This window comes from Elephas maximus, chromosome 1 (assembly GCF_024166365.1).
Source record: "Elephas maximus indicus isolate mEleMax1 chromosome 1, mEleMax1 primary haplotype, whole genome shotgun sequence".
NCBI lineage: Eukaryota > Metazoa > Chordata > Mammalia > Proboscidea > Elephantidae > Elephas > Elephas maximus.
In genome coordinates this window covers 112,729,875-112,748,101 of record NC_064819.1, presented here as the reverse complement: position 1 = coordinate 112,748,101, position 18,227 = coordinate 112,729,875, and the positions used below count along the sequence as shown (strand labels likewise).

General features: G+C 39.4%; 1 pseudogene; it reads left to right on the top strand.

The window, feature by feature from the left end:
- The first annotated feature begins 16,341 nt into the window (after positions 1 to 16,341).
- Positions 16,342 to 17,350, top strand: LOC126069895 (very-long-chain 3-oxoacyl-CoA reductase-like; annotated as a pseudogene).
- Positions 17,351 to 18,227: the final 877 nt, after the last annotated feature.

Sequence of the window (18,227 nt, the reverse complement as noted above, 5' to 3'; positions counted from 1 at the left end):
TATGACTCTTTTAGGATAGATTTTCACTGTCTTAGTCATCTAGTGCTGCTATAACAGGAATACCACAAGTAGATGACTTTAACAAAGAGAAATTTATTTTCTCACAGTCTAGTAGGTTACAAGTCCAAATTCAGGGTGTCAGCTCCAGGGGGGAGGGCTTTCTCTCTTTGTTGGCTCTGGAGGAAGGTCCTTGTCCTCAATCTTCCCCTGGTGGAGGAGTTTCTCAGGTGCAGGGACCTCAGGTTCAATGGACACACTCTGCTCCTGGTGCTGCTTTCTTGGTGGTATGAGGTCCCCAATTCTCTGCTTGCTTCCCTTTCCTTTTCATCTCTTGAGAGATAAAAGGTAGTGCAGGCCACACCCCAGGGAAACTCCCTTTACATTGAATCAGGGATGTGACCTGGGTTAGGATGGTGTTACAATCCCACCCTAATCCTTTTAACATAAAATTACAGTCACAAAATGGAGGACAACCACACAATGCTAGAAATCACGGCCTAACCAAGTTGATACACACATTTTGGGGGGGACATAATTCAATCCAAGACACTCATCATAAAATATATCCCAGCTAATCTCCCATTTACCTGCTCACCTTCCATGTGGAGCTGAGATACTTTGTCTTCAAAGGCCTGGATTCTCAGGACAGATTTGTTTGTTTTGTTTTGTTTTGTTATGAGGTTGTATAATTGTTTTTTTAATCTGAAAAAAAACATTATGACTCTCCAACAGAGATGCTGGAATGAGAAGAGTAATGAAAAGGTGTTTAAATAAGGAGAGAGGGGAGGAAAACAGTACAAAGAACATCTACTTCCTTAATTTGCATGCAGATTCTCTGCCAATGTCAAACAATGCCATGTGTATAGATTCATGCTTGCTTCAAAAAGAAATCCCTGTGGATTCACCAAGTTCCGGGATTAGTTCCACTACTTACTAAGTGAATGATTTTACTTCAAGTCCATTGGCCTTTTCAATTCCAATGAACTTCACTTCAGCGACTCACTCCCATTGCCACTCCCTAGTCTTGTACACCACCTTGAACTATTTCACCTACAAAATCCTACGTTCCAATGATCACACCCACTGGCCACAAACTCTAACACTTTCTCTAACACTTCAGTGTTGCCGTGCCTGAATCTCTTTGTTTTACCCTAACCTGTCATTTCCTTGTGGCTTCCCTCTTATTTTTCTTAGATTCCAACATCTCTACTGTTTTAGTTGGTTACTCAACAAGTTCCAAAGATTTCTAGCATCCTTCAGTTTCTGCTGGCTTTGCCCTACAAAACTCCAGCCTGAGTGAATTCAACCATTCAATTCCTCTCCTTCAAAATTCTGGAGCTATGGCAGAAAATGGCATACTCTATGGACTAAAGCCTCTACAAATCAGGGTCTCTGCCATATGCTTGGACAACGACATTGTCTGGCTGTCCCAAACATGTTTCTTTAAAATTTCTAGTTCCAAAATCTAAGAGTTGTGAGGCAGCCGTCATGAGAGGAGGGAAAAGAGAGTTTATGAATATACCATTTGTCAATTCAAAATAATCTGGCCCTCTCTCAACAAATATTTTGAGCTCTTAGTTTAAAAAGGACACTATCTTATGTGCAGTGAATTCCTAATTTCAGGGCTCTTACAAGCTATATGAAAAGATAGCGGCAACAGAAGTCAGGGTTAAGTGTTCAAGGAAAAGCCCAAGTGCAGGAATTTCAAGGAGAAAGACACTAATGGTTTGGAAGATGCTGGTACTTCTATATCATTTAATAGTGTCTGTATGACTTTTTTTTTTATATGACTATTATAAGGTAATATTATCTACAAAAAAAAAAAAAAACCCTGTTGCCATTGAGTCGATTCTGACTCATAAAAATCAATGTGTCCAGTATGTGCCAGGCAATCTGCTGGATGGTAGGAATACAACAGTAAATAGACACACAGTTTGTTCCTGCTTTCATAAAGTTTATGCTTTAATGGAGGCAGAAAGTCATTACACAAAATTCATTTAATTGCTGCTGGGATAATTACCTACCCAATAATCACCAACAGGAAACAAAAAAATGTCTCTAAAATGTCATGGCAACAAATCTCTATTTTTGAAGTGGGCAGTAAGCCAAGACCCTAAGTCATCTCTCTTCTAAGAAGGAGGGTTTGACCATTGCTCCTGTTTTATTTTCTTCACAGAGCCTGCAGTTCCTGGTGCCCCCTTCTTCTACTTTTAATAAAGCATAGGTGAGGAATCACACCCAGTCAGATAGAACTATATGCTTTTAGTCACACCAGCCCAGGCCCCTAGTCCTTGGCACTTACTCTGACTGCCTAAATACAGGGAATGAGGAAACCTCTTTTTAAGCATCTAAGTGTCTTTATAAAGGCCTCAAAGCCAATCACTGCTTCACAAATTCAGTCCCCCTTTCCATCTGCCTCCACCAGCTGCCCTCCCATGATGTTCGGTTCATCTGTTTGTGGTTGTTGCTGTTCTTAGTAGCCATCGAGTCAATTCCAACTCATGGCAATGTGCTTAGAAGTAATTATTGTCCTTTACTGGAACTACTGATCATTTAAGCCTGAATATCTTATAGCATGTTATCAGATTAACATGTATGAGATTAACCAATCATTAATGCACTCATTCTATCAATAATATTTATTGAGCACCTACTATGTATGTAGCTCTTGGTTGCTGATAGAAAAATTGGTGGTTAGAACCCACCAGCCAATCCATGGGAGAAAGATGTGGCAGTCTGTTTCCATAAAGATGACAGCCTTGGAAACCCTAGGAGGCAGTTCTACTCTGTCCTGTAGGGTTGCCATGAGTCGGAATCAACTTGATGGCAGTGGGTTTTGGTACTATGTCACCAACACTGTTCTCAGTTCTGGGAATACAGAATGAACTAACAATGAACAAATAGACTAGTAAATATCTGGATGAGCAGATGGTGATAAGTGAAATAGAGAAAAATAAAGAAGGAAAAAGGAACAGAAAATGCCAGGGGTTGGGGGGCAGTGGTGTAGAGTTGTTACTTTAAATCGGGTGGCCAGGGAAGGGCTTATGTAAAGATGACACTGGAGCAGAGCTTGAAAAAAGTTATAGGATGAGCGTTGAAGACATCTGGGAAATGAATTTTCCAGGCAGAAAAAAGAGTAAGGGCCTAAAGTAGTGGCCCTTTAAGACAGAGTAGAACTGTCCCATAGGGTTTTCAAGGAGAAGCTGGTGCATTCGAACTGCCAAACCTTTGGTTAGCAGCTGAGCTCTTAACTGCTGTACCAGCACAGCCGCAAAGAGGAAACAAGGAGGATTAATGATAATTAGCTGTGTTAAAACTTAATACTTATCAAGTAATTTGATTATTGTTGTTGTTAGGTGCTGTCAAGTTGATTCTGACTCATAGGGACCCCCATGTACAACAGAACTAAACACTGCTCAGTCCCACACAATCTCTACAATCATTGCTATGTTTGAGACTATTGTTGTAGTCATTATGTCAATCCACCTCACTGAGAGTCTTCTTCCTTTTTGCTGACCCTCTACTTTACCAAGCATGATATTATTCTTCAGGGGCTGATCCCTCCTGATAACATATCCAAAGTATGTGAGATGAAGTCTTGCCATCCTCACTTCTAATGAGCATTCTGGCTATACTTCTTTCAAGACAGTTTCTTTTGTTTTTCTGGCAGTCCATTCAATATTTTTCACCAACGCTACAATTAAAAGGCATCAATTCATTTTCAGTCTTTGTTATTCATTGTCCACTTTTTGCATGCATGTTAAAAAACAAACAAACAAACCCTTTACCATGGAGTCAATTCCAACTCATAGTGACCCTGCAGGACAGGGTAGAACTACCACATAGGGTTTCCAAGGAGCGGCTGGTGGATTCAAACTGCCAACCTTTTGGTTAGTAGCCATTGCTTAACCATTGCTAACCACTGTACCACATATTGGGCAATTGAAAATACCATGCCTTAAGTCAGCCACACCTTATTCCTCAAGGTGACATCTTCGCTTTTTAACACTTTAAAAAGGTCTTTTGCAGCACATTTGTTCATTGCAATGCGCCCTTTGACTACTTGACTGCTGTTTCCGTGGGCGTTGATTGTGGATCCAAGTAAAACAAAATCCTTGACAGCTTTAATCTTTTCTCCATTTATCATAATGTTGCTTATCAGTCCAGTCGTAAGGATTTTTGTTTTCTTTAAGTTGAGGTGTAATCCATACTGAAGGCTGTAGTCTTCAATCTCCAACAGTGAGTGTTTCAAGTCCCCTTCACTTTCAGCAATGTTGTCATCTACATATCACAGGTTGTTAATGATTCTTCTTCCAGTCCTGATGCTATGTCCTTCTCCATATAGCTTAGCTTCTCAAATTATTTGCTCAGCATACAGATTGAATAAGTATGGTGAAAGCATGATAGAACCCAGATGCACACATTTCCTAATTTTAAACCACGCATCACCTTGTTCTGATGGAAGGACTGCCTCTTAATCCATGAGCACAAATAATTGTTCTGGAATTCACATTCTTCACAATGTCATTCATAATTTGTTATGATCCCTACAGTACAATGCCTTTGCATAGTAAATAAAATACAGATAAACATCTTTCTGATATTCTCTGCTTTCAACCAAGATCCATCTGACATCAGCCATGATAGCCTCCGTTCCACATCCTCTTCCGAATCCGGCTTGAATTTCTGGTAGTTCCCTGTCAATGTACTGCAGTGATCATTTTCAAATGATCTTCGGCAAAATTTTACACACGTGTGGCAGTAATGATATTATTCGATAATTTCCACATTCCGTTGGATCACCTCTCTTTGGAATGAGCACGAACATGGATCTCTTCCAGTCGGCTGGCCAAGTAGCTGTCTTCCAAATTTCTCTGCATAGACAAGTGTCTTAGGCTGGATTCTCTCTAGAGAAGCAAAACCAGTAACACAAATAAATATAAGAAGAGATATTTATATCAAGGAAATAGCTCACACAATTGTGAGGGTTGGAACGTCCCAAGTCTTTGGATCAGGATAGAAGCCGTTCCCAATTCACAGAGCCCCAAAGCGGGTGAACACAAGATGAGTAGGTTGGAGAGCAGGTCTTCTGCTTACTGGCTGTGACTGCTGAGGAATCCCCAAGGTCGGCAGGCAAGACTTCAAGGTTTCTCCTGAGTCATGTAGCTGTAGGGGCTGGCAAACCCAAGATAGGTGGGTCAGGGAGCAGGATTCTTGCTCACAGGCTGTGAGGATTGGCAAATCCCAAGATGGACAGGTAAGCTGCTAGCCCAAGTCCCAAGAACCAGAGGTCAGCCAAGTGACAGCTGCTAGATCCAGAACAAGCCAACAACCTTTGCAAGGCAAGCAGGAAGGAAGGGGGCAGTGAAAGGTTGAGAGATGAAGGCTGAGGGGGCAGTGAGTCACCACAAGCCCCACCCCAGCGGGTACCACTCACCAGATTCCATCTTGGGGGTGATCACATATCAAATTTCAACAGGGAAGTGATCACAACATTATATAACTGCCAAAACACTGAAAATCATGGCCCAGCCAAGTTGACACACAATCTTAAACATCACAACAAGTGAGTCCGATGTCTGATATAGTGCTGGAAGATGAGCCACCCAGGCTGGAAGGCACTCAAAAGATGACTGGGGAAAAGCTGCCTCCGCAAAGTAGAGTAGACCTTAATGGCGTGGATGGAGTAAAGTTTTCAGGACCTTCATTTGATGAAGTGGCACGACTCAAAATGAAAAGAAACAGCTGCAAAAATCCATTAATAATCAGAACCTAGAATGCACGAAGTATGAATCCAGGAAAATTAGAAATCTTCAAAAATGAAATGGAACGCATAAACATCAATATCCTAGGCATTAGTGAGCTGAAATGGACTGGTATTGGCCATTTTGAATTGGACACTCATATAGTCTACTATGCTGGGAATGACAACTCGAAGAGGAATGGTGTTGCATTCATCGTCAAAAAGAACGTTTCAAGATCTATCCTGAAGTACAGCGCTGTCAGTGACAGGATAATATCCATACGCCTACAAGGAAGACCAGTTAGTACGACTATTATTCAAATTTATGCACCAACCTCTAGGGCCAAAGATGGAGAAATACAAGATTTGTATCAGCTGCTACAGTCTGAAATTGATCGAACATGCAATCGAGATGCGTTGATAATTACTGGCGATTGGAATGCAAAAGTTGGAAACAAAGAAGAAGGATCAGTAGTTGGAAAATATGACTTTGGTGATAGAAACAATGCCAGAGATCGAATGATAGAATTTTGCAAGACCAACGACTTCTTCATTGCAAATACCTTCTTTCGCCAACATAAACGGTGAATATACACATGGACTTCACCAGATGGAACACACAGAAATCAAATTGACTATATCTGTGGAAAGAGACAATAGAAAAGCTCAATAGCATCAGTCAGAACAAGGCCAAGGGCTGACTGTGGAACAGACCATCAATTGCTCATATGCAAGTTCAAGCTGAGACTGAAGAAAATCAGAGCAAGTCCATGAGAGCCAAAATATGACCTTGAGTATATCCCACTTGAATTTAGAGACCATCTGAAGAATAGATTTGATGCACTGAACACTAGTGATCAAAGACCAGACCAGTTGTGCAAGGACATCATACATGAAGAAAGCAAGAGGTCACTGAGAAGACAGGGAAGAAAGAAAAGGCCAAGATGGATGTCAGAGAAGACTCTGAAACTTGCTCTCAAACGTCGAGCAGCTAAAGCAAAAGGAAGAATTGATGAAGTAAAAGAACTGAACAGAAGATTTCAAAGGGCGCCTCGAGAAGACAAAGTAAAGTATTATAATGACATGTGCAAAGAGCTGGAGATGGAAAACCAAAAGGGAAGAACACGCTCGGGGTTTCTCAAGCTGAAAGAACCGAAGAAAAAATTCAAGCCTCTAGTTGCAATAGTGAAGGATTCCATGGGGGAAATGTTAAACGATGCAGGAAGCATCAAAAGAAGATGGAAGAAACACACAGAGTCATTATACCAAAAAGAATTAGTCGATATTCAGCCATTTCAAGAGGTGGTATATGATCAGGAACCAATAATACTGAAGGAAGAAGCCCAAGCTGCTCTGAAGACATTGGCAAAAAATAAGGCTCCAGGAATTGAAGGAATATCAATTGAGATGTTTCAACAAACAGATGCATCACTGGAGGTGCTCACTCGTCTATGCCAAGAAATACGGAAGAGAGCTTCCTGGCCAACTGACTGGAAGAGATTCATATTTATGCCTATTCCCAAGAAAGGTGATCCAACCGAATGTGGAAATTATAGAACAATATCATTAACATCACATGCAAGCAAATTTTTCCTGAAGATCATTCAAAAACGGCTGCCGCAGTATATTGACAGGGAACTGCCAGAAATTCAGGCTGACTTCAGAAGAGGATGTGGAACCAGGGATATCATTGCTGACGTCAAACGGATCCTGGCTGGCAGCAGAGAATATCAGAAGGATGTTTATCTCTGTTTTACTGACTACGCAAAGGCATTCGACTGTCTGGAACATAATAAATTATGGATAACATTATCAAGAATGGGAATTCCAGAACACTTAATTGAGCTCATGAGGAACCTTTACATAAATCAAGAGGCAGTTGTTGTTCAGACAGAACATGGGAATACCGATTGGTTTAAAGTCAGGAAAGGTGTGTGTCAGGGTTGTATTCTTTCACCATATCTATTCAATCCGTATGCTGAGCAAATAATAAGAGAAGCCAGACTATATGAAGAAGAATGGGGGATCAGAATTGGAGGAAGACTCATTAACAACCTGTGTTATGCAGATGAAACAACCTTGGTTGCTGAAAGTGAAGAGGACTTGAAGCACTTACTAATGAAGATCAAAGACCGCAGCCTTCAGGATGGATTACACCTCAACATAAAGAAATCAAAAATCCTCGCAAATGGACCAATGAGCAACATCATGATAAACAGAGAAAAGATTGAAGTTGTCAAGGATTTCATTTTACTTGGATCCACAATTAACAGGCATGGAAGCAGCAGCCAAGAAATCAAAAGATGCATTGCATTGGGTAAATCTGCTGCAAAGGACCTATTTAAAGTGTTGAAGAGCAAAGATATCACCCCGAAGACTAAGGTGTGCCTGACCCAAGCCGTGGTATTTTCAATCGCATCATATGCATGTAAAAGCTGGAGAGTGAATAAAGAAGACTGAAGAAGAATTGACACCTTTGAATTGTGGTGTTGGCGTAGAATATTGAATATACCATGGACTGCCAAAAGAACGAACAAATCTGTCTTGGAAGAAGTACAGCCGGAATGCTCCTTAGAGGCAAGGATGGCAGGGCTGCATCTTACATACTTTAGACATGTTGTCAGGAGGCATGAGTCCCTGGAGAAGGACATCATGCTTGGCAGAGTACACGTTCAGCAGCAAAGAGGAAGACCCTCAACGAGGTGGATTGACACAGTGGCTGCAACAATGGGCTCAAGCATAACGATTGTAAGGATGGTTCAGAACCAGGCAGTGTTTTGTTCTGTTGTGCATAGGGTCACTATGAGTCAGAACAGACTGGAGGGCTCCTAACAACAACAACAACAAACCTGTGGATGTAATCCTGTTTGGGAATAGGGTTTTCTTTGTTATGTTAATGAGGCCATGTCAGTGTTGGGTGTGTTTTAAGCTTAATTACTTTTAAGATATAAAAAGGGCAGGTTAGGCACAGAGAGAAGCCAGCACAAACTGGGAAAGACAAAAGCACATATGAGGAAGGAAGAAGGAACCAAGGAAGTACGAAAACAAGGAATGTTGGGCTGTAGAAGCTGAGATGAGAATATTCCCCAACAGATGACAGAGAGAGCCTCCCCCTATAGCTGTGCCCTGAATTTGGACTTCTAGCCTCCTAAACTGTGAGAAAATAAATTTCTTTTAAGGCCACCCACTTGTGATGTTTCTGTTACAGCAGTGCTAGGATACTATGTTTTGCTCATGTTTGTATACCTCACACTTCTATCACGCCTACCTCATACCAAACCAAAAGCAAACCCATTGCTATCGAGTCAATTCCGACTCATAGTGACCCTATAGGACAGAGTAGAACTACCCCCATAGAGCTTCCAAGGAGCGCCTGGTGGATTTGAACTGCCAGCCTCTTGGTTAGCAGCCATAGTGCTTAACCACTACACCACCAGGGTTTCCGCCTACCTCATAGTAAGAACTAAACAAACAAAAAAGACAAGTCAAATATATAGTAATTACAACAACTTTTCATGTTGTGCAGTTACCGGGGTCTTCATTTCCATTCAACCCAATCTCTGTACCTTCAATATTGGCACCCACATGTTGTACGAACATTAGAAATTCATGATCAGACCATGCACTTGGAAGGCCTTATTCTAAGTTTCATTTAAATAAAAATTTTACTCTGTATTTTTCTGATTCATCAAATGTGTAAAAGGAAAGTTAGCATTTGTTGTCCAACAGCTTCTTTAATATAAAAATTTTTAGATCGTGGAGCTAGCTACTGGCGCGATATGATGGAAGGGACATTTCTGAAAAGTAATAGAGTATCACTCATTCTCATCACCACTCTACTTTTAAAGGTAGAAATCTGAAGCTTGTCATCATATATGCGGGCAGTCACCTTGGGGAGTATCGACTTTTCCCTGCTCCTGCTCCATCCTCAAATAGTTCTTCTCTCTAAACTAAACTTATCAAAGTTTAGAGGAATTTTTATTTACTTTTATTGTGGCATTATGGTTTACATTAAAAACCTAAGTTCACATTAGCTGTTTGGTCCCAACTATCATTTCAATGAGAGTCCAGTTAAATTAAACGCCTGAGTCCTTTTCATGTCAGCTCGCCTGGCATCTTATTGATACTTTTTATCCTTCTAACACTAAAATATACATTAATTAAAACAACTATACCTATATGCCCATCCAATTTTGTCTTCTTGGTTCCTAGTCATCGTTCTAACCTGTAAAGATGTTCTTAAGTATCTGTTTCGCCAGATCACTACCCTTCCCCTCCCTAAAAAGAGTAATCCGTAAGTCTAAACAGGAGATAAAGGATTCATTAAACACAGTACATCAATATCATGGAATACCGAAAGCCATTAATTGGTCCTTATGAAAACTGTATAATAGCATGGAGAAATATTTGTGATGTAATAGTAAACATATATGTACAAATTCAACTTTAAAACTTTGTGAATACTAGGGCCACAGATATGTAAATAAATATATATGGAAGAAAATAAAGCAAAACATTGATTCCGGGTGGTAAAATTACAGGTGATGTGTTTCTGTTTTTGTTAGTTTCTTTTTTCCCCAAAATATTCTATATTGCTCTATTGATTTTTAAATCAAAGGAAGTTTTTAAAGGAAAATTAAGGTGAAGGTTTCAGATTATTATTCAGGGAGGCAGAAGAAAGTCACCTTTTTTTGAAGTTATTTGGCTAATTTCCCATTTTCTGATGCACAGCAGTCTTACCAGCCTGGCACACACAATCTTCTGCTATATGGCCCAGAAAGTGCATTCCAGCCAATTCTCACAGGACATCCTGTGAAACCTTATGGGCCGGTAAACTGGATATCTCACTGTTTCCTAATCACTGCCTTGTGATTTTAGAGGTTTTGTGCCTCTAAGCTTTAACATATGTACCTTGGACTGTAACTCTTTTGAGCACCATGCTTATCGAAATCCTATTGGAAATTCATGGTTCATTTCAAGGGCAACCTACTCCACGAAATCCTGTAGTTTCCTCAGTTTACCAAAAAAAAAAAAGCCGGTTTACAGCCTAAAATTTGAATTCATGGCATAAATATTCTTAAATCATTTATATCTGTCAAAGAAGACTTTCGGCTAGATGTGAAAAAAAATTAATTAATTATAAAAATTAGTTTCTAGTTATGTTAGGACAAAAATCCAGAATGACTAGAATTTTAAACCAAGAAACTCATGTTTCCATCATTATTTCATTCTACTATGTAAGACAATATTGAAAATATCTGTGCTCACTTTTTTGAAGCAGCCCCTATGAAGAATGCATGTAGTCATGTGTTTTATTGTTGAAATCACTGTTGTTGTGTGCTGTTCAGTTGATTCCAGTTCATAGCAATCCCATAGGACAGGGTAGGACTGCCCCATAGGGTTTCTTAGGCTATAATCTCTACAGGAGCAGATCACCAGTTCCTTTCTCCCTCTAAGCAGCTGGTGGTTTTGAACCAACAACATGTTGGTTAGCAACCAGATGCTTAACCATTGTGCCACTAGGGCGCCTTTAAATTATTCATTACCAAAAAAAAAAACAAACCCACTGCCATCGAGTCGATTCCGACAGTGGATTCCGACTCATACCGACCCTATAGGACAGAGTAGAACTGTCTGATGGAGTTTCCAAGGAGCGCCTGGAGGATTCAAACTGCCGACCTCTTGGTCAGCAGCCGTAGCACTTAACCACTACACCACCAGGGCTTCCCTGCAAATGCATGAATCAGCACCATATTACGGAGCAATTGAAATAAATAGAAAACAATGAATTCAGTTGTCTTGTATTCTTTGCCATTATACACTGATTGAGTTGTGGGAAAGTTTTACAAATATTTATTATATTGCTAATTCCAAGATTTTCTTGAAACAAGAGAAATATGTATCAAATAACCAATAATCAAAGACCACGAAAATGAGTTTGATTTATGTTCCCTCACTGATATCACAGTGCTTATGAACGAGTTAATATGGAAGCTCCAAGGAGAGGAAAAGCTTAATGTAACTTAGCTAGATGGGTATGAGAATTTATGTTGACACTGAAACTTTTCATGATACAAATCAATAATAATGAATTTTACATTTTTCTAAAATAAACCAACACAGATTTTAATTGTAATCAACATTGTTATATAAATTGGCTTTTTTTTTTTTTCAAACAGTACATGAAAAATTTGAGTAATGCTTTGTCAATACTGATAAATATAGAGTGGCTTTTTTGTCAATACTGATAAATATAGAGTGGCTTTTCAATTTTCACAAAATTCATTTGAGTTGGCAAAAGAGTTGGCACAATTTACTTCACTTGGACAGACATAGTTTTGAAAATAATGCATTTTTGCTCAAAGGCCAGATTAAGTCTTCAAAAACAGATAGCCGATTTTATCAATATAGTTATAAATATTAAGGAAAAATGATTTTTTTCAGTAATTGATTTAGGTGATGAAAAAGTTTTAAATTTGGTTGAAACAACTTGGATATATGAATCTGCTTTTTCAACATTAAATTTTGTGAAATCTAAACACATCAAAATTTAACATCTGAATTGAGATGTGTTGTAGGTAAATTATATATCAGATATCGAAGGCTCAATATAAAGTTAACAATTTTTATTAATTACACACTGAAAAGATGTTATTTTGTATATATTGGCTTAAACAAAATATATGATTAAAATTCATTTCACCTATTTCTTTTACTTTTTAATACAGCTCTAAGAAAATTTAAAACAAGAATCACATATGTGGATCACAGTGCTGCTGGAAGATTTGAAACTGCAGGAATGATCAGCTTGACCTAATTGGCATCATATATAGAACACTGCACTCAACAACTATGCAATACACATATTTTTCATAGGCACTTGGAGCATTTACCAAAATTGATCACAGTGATCGTCTATGACAGAGTACAATCAACCCTTAGGGTTTCATAGGCTGTAATCTTTACAGGAGATAATTACCAGGTCTTTTCTCCTGCAGAACCGCTGATGTGTTCAAACTGCCGACCTTTCAGTTAGCAGCCAAGCTCTTAACCACTGAGCCACCAGGACTCTGTTGTAAAAACATAGAACTCAAAATTATATACAGACCTACAAATAGGTGAACAGTATTATTTTTAAAATACATATTAAGCAAAAGGACCTTAAAGGGTATTTTTGGACATTATTTTTAGTAAAATTGTTAAAAACTCTTTTTTAAACTTACTTATTAGCTTGAAAAAAATGAGTTCTTCACACACTTCACTAAAGAAGATATTCAGGCAGCTAACAGATACATGAGAAAATGCTCTCGATCATTAGCCATTAGAGAAATGCAAATTAAAACTACGATGAGATTCCATCTCACTCCAACAAAAAAAAATAAAATAAAGTAAACAAAAATGGCATTAATCCAAAAAACACAAAATAATAAATGTTGGAGAGGCTGTGGAGAGATTGGAACTCTTATACGCTGCAGGTGGGAATGTAAAATGGTACAACCACTTTGGAAATCTATCTGGCATTATCTTAAACAGTTAGAAATAGAACTAAGATACAACCCAGAAATCCCACTCCTCAGAATATACCCTAGAGAAATAAGAGCCTTCACACAAACAGATATATGCACACCCATGTTTATTACAGCTCTGTTTACAATAGCAAAAAGCTGGAAGCAACCAAGGTGTCCATCAACAGATGAATGGTTAAATAAATTGTGGTATATGCACACAATGGAATAGTACGCATCGCTAAAGAACAATGACGAATCTGTGAAACATTTCATAACATGGAGGAACCCGGAAAGCATTATGCTGAGCGAAATGAGTCAGAGGCAAAAGGACGAATATTGTATAAGACCACTATTATAAGATCTTGAGAAATAGTATAAACTGAGAAGAACACATACTTTTGTGGTTACGAGGAGGGGAGGGAGGGAGGGTGGGAGAGGGTTTTTTACGGATTAATTAGTAGATAAGAACTGCTTTAGGTGAAGGGAAGGACAATACTCAATACATGGAAAGTCAGCTCAACTGGACTGGACTGGACCAAAAGCAAAGAAGTTTCCGGAGGAAACTGAATACTTCAAAGGTCAGCGGAGCAAGGGTGGGGTTTTGGGGACTATGGCTTAAGGGGACTTCTAAGTCAATTGGCAAAATAATTCTATTATGAAAACATTCTGCATCCCACTTTGAAATGTGGCTTCTGGGGTCTTAAATGCTAACAAGCGACCATCTAAGATGCATCAATTGGTCTCAACCCACCTGGAGCAAAGGAGAATGAAGAACACCAAGGTCACACGATAACTAAGAGCCCAAGAGACAGAAAGAGCCACATGAACTAGAGACTTACATCATCCTGAGACCAGAAGAACTAGATGGTGCCCAGCCACAACCGATGACTGCCCTGGCAGGGAGCACAACAGAGAACCCCTGAGGGAGCAGGAGATCAGTGGGATGCAGACCCCAAACTCTCACGAAATGACCATACTTAATGGTCTGACTGAGACTAGAGGAATCCTGGCAGTCATGGTCCCCAAACCTTCTGTTGGCCCAGGACAGGAACCATTCCCGAAGACAACTCAGCAGACATGAAAGGGACTGGACAGTGGGTAGGAAGAGAGATGCTGATGAAGAGCGAGCTACTTGTATCAAGGTGGACACTTGAGACTGTGTTGGCATCTCCTGTCTGGAGGGGGGATGGGAGGATAGAGAGAGTTGGAAGCTGGCAAAATTGTCACAAAAGGAGAGACTGGAAGGGCTGACTCATTAGGGGGAGAGCAAGTGGGAGTACGGAGTAAGGTGTATATAAACTTATATGTGACAGTCTGACTTGATTTGTAAACGTTCACTTGAAGCTCAATAAAAATTAATAAAAAAAAAATGAGTTCTTACTCTAATACTATTCCTGAGTAACAAAAAATTGAGAGATTCAATAGCTTCATGAATAGCACTGTATTTAGACTTTTCAGTTAGATTTCGTTAAGGCTCAACTTAATTTCTAAATCATAATAGTGAAACTTCTGAAATGATTTTTCAGGGTTTTAACTAGTTAACCAGTTGCCATAGAGTTGATTCGGACTCACAGTGACCCCATATGTGTCAGAGAAGAATAGTGCTCTATAGGGTTTTCAATGGCTTTTTTTTTTTTTTTTGGAAGTGGATCACCAGGCCTTTCTTCCAAGGTGCCTCTGGGTGAACTCGAATCTCCAGCCTTTCAGTTAGCAGCCAAGGTCATTAACCATTCAATGTTTAGTTACAATAAGTTGTACATTTTACCACTTGAATATAATAATTTGCTTTGTAAGAGATCCATTATTAGAGAAGTAAAAATTAGAGTTCATAAACCCACTGCTGTCGAGTTGATTTTGACCCATAGCGACCCTGTAGGATAGAGTAGAATTGCCCCATAGGATTTCCAAGCAGCACCTGGTGGATTCGAACTGCCAGCCTTTTGCTTAACAGCCAAATTCTTAACCACTACACCACCAATGTTTCTAAATAGCAAGTGTCCCTGGGTGGGCTCGAACCACTGACTTTTGGTTAACAACCGAACGCATTAACAATTTTCGCCGCAGAGATGCTGACGTAATTCATAAAAAGATTTTTTTTTAAGTGTATTTTCTTTAATCTCTGGGCTGATTGGTAGATGGTTGAATTTTTTTAAGAAAATAAAACAGAAACTATTTTTTAAGAAATGAACCATTAAGGTTCATTTAGGTTCAATACATGCAGAAACAGGATAGGAACAAGCCATTATAGAAACTAACACTTTGCATTATTTTTGCACGTCCAGTACTTGTCTAGCAAAGAACAAGAATGTGTGAATATTGTCCACCAGTTGGCTGATTGAGAAGAGCTGTGCTCTACAAAGTCCTTGGTAGCCTAAACTTTTAATTGGACACTGAAAAAAAAAAAAAAAAAAAAACTACTTGCAGTAATCAGAAAGTTCAATATCATAAGTAAGAAGGATAATAAGCAAGAAGACTTCAGAAAGCTATATTTATCTGAAAAGACTAAATTGGCTTACTAGGGAGAGTAAAGTGAATTACCAGCAAATGTTTCCCCTGAGCACCTGGCTCCCATTACTTGACTCTTTGCAGCAAAAGCAGAGAACTCTTTCCTTCTCTCCAAAGTGACTTTGCCCCCCATAACTTCAAGATGATGAAGAACACGATTGCTTATCTTCTACATTTCCCTCTGTCTTGTCTTGCTATTTTATCAATATTTTTTCTAACCTTATTATTAATTTATATTTTATTGTTTTCTTCCTATAAGCTACCTCAACGCCTTTGGGGAACAGCAGAGATATTAGCGAAGAAAAAAATTATAGTAAACAGGTTAAATAAATACTAACTTTGCCAATTTTTCCATCATCAAGATCCTGTAACACAATCTATTAGCTCTGTTTCTCAGTAGACAGTTCTTCATTTCCTATCTTCCTAACCAACTGCTGTGGTGGCTTGTGTCTTCATGTGCAATTACCAACTATAGCACTAGTGAATAAATGGAGTCAACCTCACCATCATGGTTGATTCCCCCTCCTAAATCCGTTCATCCGTTTTTTTCTTAATTCACAAAAGTAGGAGGTCTAGTTGAAGGCCATGGAGAGGGTCATCCTGGCCACTGGCTTCCTGTACTGGAAGGGTGCAAGCATTGTGACCCACCAGCCTGTACATCTCTTACTCTTCCTCCACTGCTCTTGAACTCTGGGGCTTAGGTAGGAGCTAAGGGTCAGGTCGAAACTCAACAGATAGGTAGTCATCACAAGTAGTACTGATAAAACCAAAAAACCAAACCCACTGCTGTCGCGTCAATTCCGACTCATAGTGACCCTATAGGACAGAGTAGAACTGCCCCATAGAGTTCCTAAGGAGTGCCTGGTGGATTCAAACTGCTGACCTCTTGATTAGCAGCTGTAGCACTTAACCACTCCCCCACCAGGGTTTCCAGTACAAATAGAATTGAAAATTAAATGTGTAAGAGTTAACAAAGCATGGAAGGAAGGTATCCTTATCAGCACATCATAGGATAAACTGAACCACATTTCCAGTGAAAGATGAGGAAAAAAATCAAAGTGGAAACAAAGATCATTGCTATTGACTTTGAATCAGAAGATAATTATTGGAAATTGGTGTTCCAGTAAACAATGTGAGAATGTCAGATTAGTGTCCTGCATACTTTTTGGATCTTCCTGACTTGTATGATACAATCAAGAAAGTGGTAAATAATAATGGCGTTTCTATTTGTAAAGTAGCATGATCAGCCTGGCATGACAGAAAGTTCTAACAGGGCCATTTTGAATATCTCTTCTGCTAGTGAAAAGTGCCCACTTCCTCAGCTGACCACCTATCAATAAGGCTTCTGTAGACTTCTTCTCTCAGTGCTTCCCTACAGAGTATAGAAGCAAGGCATCTCCAGGCAGGGTATCATGCCATTCCTCATGCCACAAAATTGACTAAGATCCCAAAGCCAACTTTGGATAACCCCTCTTCAGCAACATCTGTGAATCTACAATTAGAGCGGTTATCCTGCAATCCCAAATCAACAGATATCCTGCCTATTTTATCATGGGATCAATACCCTCATCCCCTTCTTCTTGAATTTCCATAAAACTTGACATGATTACAAAAAAAAGTCAATAAGGGTTGATGTCTTAGTTATCTAGTGCTACTATAACAGAAATACCACAAGTGGATGGCTTTAACAAAAAGAAGTTTATTCTCTCACATTCCAGTAGCCTAGAAGTCTGAATTCAGGGTGCCAGCTCCAGGGGAACCTTTCTCCATCAGCTCTGGAGGAAGATCCTTGTCAACAGTCTTCCCTTGGTCTAGGAGCATCTCAGCATAGGAACCTCAGGCCCAAAGGATACACCCTGTTCCTGGCACAGCTTTCTTGGTGGTATGACATCCCCATGTCTTTCTGCTCACTTCTCTTATATATCTCTAAAGAGATTGGCTTAAGACACTAATCTTGTATATCTTACCAATATAACTCCTACTAATCCATCTCATTACATCATAGTGATAGGATTTACAACACATGAGGAAATCACATCAGATGACAAAAAGGTAGACAATCATACAACACTGGGAATCATGACCTAGCCAAGTTGACAGATATTTTGGTGGGACGCAATTCAATCCACGAAAACTTGCCACCTGAAGAAAGTCAAGCAGATATAAGCATTGACCAGAGCATCAAGTAACTTAGCCAGGTGCTCCCACTTATGCTTGTTCATTCCAAGGCACCACTTTCTCCTAAATCATCAGTTGTCCATACCAATAGTTAGTAACCTGGCTAAAAGTTGTCATGTTGTTGTTGTTAGATGCCATCGAGTCAGTTCCGATTCATGCTGACCCTTTGTACAAAAGAATGAAACACTACCCGATCCTCGGCCATCCTTACAATTATAGTTATGCTTGAACCCATTGTGCAGCCAATGTGTCAATCCATCTCATTGAGGGTCTTCCTCTTTTTCACTGACCCT